Genomic DNA, 5000 nt, shown 5'->3' with positions numbered 1-5000 from the left:
CCAAAGTTATTCAGAGTCACCAAGGCAAACGGACCGGACGAGCCGACCGATTGGTTTTGATCTAATAAAAGCGTCCCTTCCATCTCTGGTCGGGACTCTGTTTGCATGTATTAGCTCTAGAATTACCACAGTTATCCAAGTAACGTGGGTACGATCTAAGGAACCATAACTGATTTAATGAGCCATTCGCGGTTTCACCTTAATGCGGCTTGTACTGAGACATGCATGGCTTAATCTTTGAGACAAGCATATGACTACTGGCAGGATCAACCAGGGAGCTGCGTCAACTAGAGCTGAGCAGCCGGCCGCCCGGGAGTGTGTCCCGGGGGCCCGCGCGAACACGCAAGCGTCCGCTCAATTATTCTGCAAACAGGAGGAGGCTGAGCTCCCCTGCACGATACACCTCGAAACCCTCTCAGGTCCCGGCGGCGCGCAGCGCCGTCCTAAGTACTTGGTCGGGTTCGAGAGAGGCGCAATCGCCCGGAGTTTGGCGAGTAGACGCTTTAGGTGCGACCACCCGTGCTCCCAACTGAGCTTGCCGCTGCCGACAGAGGCCCGGGAGCGTGCTGTCGTGGCATTGCCGGCGGGAGACAACACGCGCCACCTACGGTGGCCGGCAGCTCCAACGCCAGCGCCACAGAAGGACAAAAGCCCCACTTGGGTGCCGAAGCGAACTCTCCCAGCACAGCGCACGCGCCAACACGTCCGCACAGCTGCGATACAAACCACCTGCGAGAACCGCAGAGGCGACCGAGCAGCAGACGGCGTCGCGGCGCCGAGCGCCGGGCGGCGGCGCATCCTCAGCGCACACAGTCCTCAATCGGACCAGCACACTGCAGATGTCCACCGCGCTTCGCACCGGGCCCGCGAGGACCTACTTTGGCCGCACGGCGCCGCGTGCAGGGTGCGCCGGCGCGCAGCTGCGCCGCCTGCCGCCTCCGTCGGCCGGCGCGCCTGCCACTGGCCGCCCCCACCAGCCGGCTGTAGCGCGTGCGCCCACGCACCGCGCGGCCAGCACGCCGGGAGGCCCCCCCTCACCGGCCGGGGACGGTCCCACCCAGCCACCGCCGCGTATCGCTTCACACCCACATGCCATTCACGTTCGTGGGCATGGTGGGTATCGCTGAAACAACCGGTTGGTAGCTCAACCGATCGTCGCCATCACTGATTCACCTCTAGCGAGAACAACCGCACCACAACGGTTTACCAGTTGTTCATTTGCGTAACGTCACCAGCAAACGTAGACGTCCATCGCCATTTGCAAATTCAACGATTGTTGCATGCCTGTGTCAGGTGTCACGACACACTATGTCTGCCCACATACACGCAACAACATGTGCACGCTTCGCGAACACGTGGAAGGTGGCCCCCGTACGTATGCGATGTCCATTGCGCGAACGACTGTCAACCGGCCTCTGTCGCATGTCGCAGATGTGGAACGCAGTGCACCATGCTGTCACGGTGTGTGAGAAGAGACGACTACGTCTGACAACACGCGCCACTACATCAACAGACGGCTCATGCTGATCGCCATCCAGGGCATACCACACTGCAATCCGGCTCTTATAGGGAGACGACACATAGCTGAGTGCACAACAGTTGGACCGCATGGTTCGCCGTTGTTGGCGCAGTCGTTGTACGGTCACATGTACCACGATGTATCATTCAGTACATGAGGACCAATGTGCAGTACAGTGTGTGATTTGGACGTACAACATCAGCGGACAGTTGACACAGGCCGTACCACAGCGTAGGCTAAGTGCTTCGCCATGCGAATGCCAACGAACAACTGCGAAGGGCATTGAGCATGTACGTCCTGCTGCCATCCACATTACAGTGTATCGCTGCAAGGTGTTTAACATGAAGCGATACACTGGGGACCAGGCAGTGCGAGTAGCAAACTATATTGCGGGGGTTGCAGTTAGGCAACACTACACTAATTTAACGCGTCGTATGACAATTACAGAGCGGGTTAAGGCCCAACGTGTGTTGGGTTAAGGCCCAACGTGTGTTGGGTTAAGGCCCAACGTGTGTTGGGTTAAGGCCCAACGTGTGTTGGGTTAAGGCCCAACGTGTGTTGGGTTAAGGCCCAACGTGTGTTGGGTTAAGGCCCAACGTGTGTTGGGTTAAGGCCCAACGTGTGTTGGGTTAAGGCCCAACGTGTGTTGGGTTAAGGCCCAACGTGTGTTGGGTTAAGGCCCAACGTGTGTTGGGTTAAGGCCCAACGTGTGTTGGGTTAAGGCCCAACGTGTGTTGGGTTAAGGCCCAACGTGTGTTGGGTTAAGGCCCAACGTGTGTTGGGTTAAGGCCCAACGTGGGTTGGGTTAAGGCGCAACGTGGGTTGGGTTAAGGCCCAACGTGGGTTGGGTTAAGGCGCAACGTGGGTTGGGTTAAGGCGCAACGTGGGTTGGGTTAAGGCGCAACGTGGGTTAGGTTAAGGCGCAACGTGGGTTAGGTTAAGGCGCAACGTAGGTTAGGTTAAGGCGCAATATAGGTTAGGTTAAGGCGCAATATAGGTTAGGTTAAGGCGCAATATAGGTTAGGTTAAGGCGCAATATAGGTTAGGTTAAGGCGCAATATAGGTTAGGTTAAGGCGCAACGTAGGTTAGGTTAAGGCGCAACATAGGTTAGGTTAAGGCGCAACATAGGTTAGGTTAAGGCGCAACATGGGTTAGGTTAAGGCGCAATATAGGTTAGGTTAAGGCACAATATGGGTTAGGTTAAGGCACAATATGGGTTAGGTTAAGGCACAATATGGGTTAGGTTAAGGCACAATATGGGTTAGGTTAAGGCACAATATGGGTTAGGTTAAGGCACAATATGGGTTAGGTTAAGGCACAATATGGGTTAGGTTAAGGCACAATATGGGTTAGGTTAAGGCACAATATGGGTTAGGTTAAGGCACAATATGGGTTAGGTTAAGGCACAATATGGGTTAGGTTAAGGCACAATATGGGTTAGGTTAAGGCACAATATGGGTTAGGTTAAGGCACAATATGGGTTAGGTTAAGGCACAATATGGGTTAGGTTAAGGCACAATATGGGTTAGGTTAAGGCACAATATGGGTTAGGTTAAGGCACAATATGGGTTAGGTTAAGGCACAATATGGGTTAGGTTAAGGCACAATATGGGTTAGGTTAAGGCACAATATGGGTTAGGTTAAGGCACAATATGGGTTAGGTTAAGGCACAATATGGGTTAGGTTAAGGCACAATATGGGTTAGGTTAAGGCACAATATGGGTTAGGTTAAGGCACAATATGGGTTAGGTTAAGGCACAATATGGGTTAGGTTAAGGCACAATATGGGTTAGGTTAAGGCACAACGTGGGTTAGGTTAAGGCACAACGTGGGTTAGGTTAAGGCACAACGTGGGTTAGGTTAAGGCACAACGTGGGTTAGGTTAAGGCACAACGTGGGTTAGGTTAAGGCACAACGTGGGTTAGGTTAAGGCACAACGTGGGTTAGGTTAAGGCACAACGTGGGTTAGGTTAAGGCACAACGTGGGTTAGGTTAAGGCACAATACGGGTTAGGTTAAGGCACAATACGGGTTAGGTTAAGGCACAATACGGGTTAGGTTAAGGCACAATACGGGTTAGGTTAAGGCACAATACGGGTTAGGTTAAGGCACAATACGGGTTAGGTTAAGGCACAATACGGGTTAGGTTAAGGCACAATACGGGTTAGGTTAAGGCACAATACGGGTTAGGTTAAGGCACAATACGGGTTAGGTTAAGGCACAATACGGGTTAGGTTAAGGCACAATACGGGTTAGGTTAAGGCACAATACGGGTTAGGTTAAGGTACAATACGGGTTAGGTTAAGGCACAATACGGGTTAGGTTAAGGCACAATACGGGTTAGGTTAAGGCACAATACGGGTTAGGTTAAGGCACAATACGGGTTAGGTTAAGGCACAATACGGGTTAGGTTAAGGCACAATACGGGTTAGGTTAAGGCACAATATGGGTTAGGTTAAGGCACAATATGGGTTAGGTTAAGGCACAATATGGGTTAGGTTAAGGCACAATATGGGTTAGGTTAAGGCACAATATGGGTTAGGTTAAGGCACAATATGGGTTAGGTTAAGGCACAATATGGGTTAGGTTAAGGCACAATATGGGTTAGGTTAAGGCACAATATGGGTTAGGTTAAGGCACAATATGGGTTAGGTTAAGGCACAACGTGGGTTAGGTTAAGGCACAACGTGGGTTAGGTTAAGGCACAACGTGGGTTAGGTTAAGGCACAACGTGGGTTAGGTTAAGGCACAACGTGGGTTAGGTTAAGGCACAACGTGGGTTAGGTTAAGGCACAACGTGGGTTAGGTTAAGGCACAACGTGGGTTAGGTTAAGGCACAACGTGGGTTAGGTTAAGGCACAATACGGGTTAGGTTAAGGCACAATACGGGTTAGGTTAAGGCACAATACGGGTTAGGTTAAGGCACAATACGGGTTAGGTTAAGGCACAATACGGGTTAGGTTAAGGCACAATACGGGTTAGGTTAAGGCACAATACGGGTTAGGTTAAGGCACAATACGGGTTAGGTTAAGGCACAATACGGGTTAGGTTAAGGCACAATACGGGTTAGGTTAAGGCACAATACGGGTTAGGTTAAGGCACAACGTGGGTTAGGTTAAGGCACAACGTGGGTTAGGTTAAGGCACAACGTGGGTTAGGTTAAGGCACAACGTGGGTTAGGTTAAGGCACAACGTGGGTTAGGTTAAGGCACAACGTGGGTTAGGTTAAGGCACAACGTGGGTTAGGTTAAGGCACAATACGGGTTAGGTTAAGGCACAATACGGGTTAGGTTAAGGCACAATACGGGTTAGGTTAAGGCACAATACGGGTTAGGTTAAGGCACAATACGGGTTAGGTTAAGGCACAATACGGGTTAGGTTAAGGTACACATTGTTGTAAGGAAAGGTGTTTTGGGGGGGGGGGGGGGCCGGTTTGTTGATTGTGATTATCGTAAGTAAATGACTGCGGCATCATCTGATT

The 5000-nt window shown here is 51.4% G+C and overlaps 1 non-coding gene across 1 annotated transcript in view; it reads right to left on the bottom strand.

The window, feature by feature from the left end:
• The window catches only part of LOC124587062, a 1910-nt gene extending 1633 nt beyond the window's left edge, over window positions 1-277 (bottom strand). The window contains exon 1 of the ribosomal RNA XR_006975235.1: window positions 1-277. This exon is cut by the window's left edge and continues 1633 nt beyond it. This is a non-coding gene — a ribosomal RNA (small subunit ribosomal RNA).
• Between the last annotated feature and the right edge of the window lie 4723 nt (window positions 278-5000).

This window comes from Schistocerca americana, unplaced genomic scaffold (assembly GCF_021461395.2).
Source record: "Schistocerca americana isolate TAMUIC-IGC-003095 unplaced genomic scaffold, iqSchAmer2.1 HiC_scaffold_571, whole genome shotgun sequence".
In the NCBI taxonomy this organism is placed as follows: domain Eukaryota; kingdom Metazoa; phylum Arthropoda; class Insecta; order Orthoptera; family Acrididae; genus Schistocerca; species Schistocerca americana.
The sequence above is the reverse complement of the archived record's forward strand: the minus strand, read 5'-3'. Positions and strand labels throughout refer to the sequence as shown.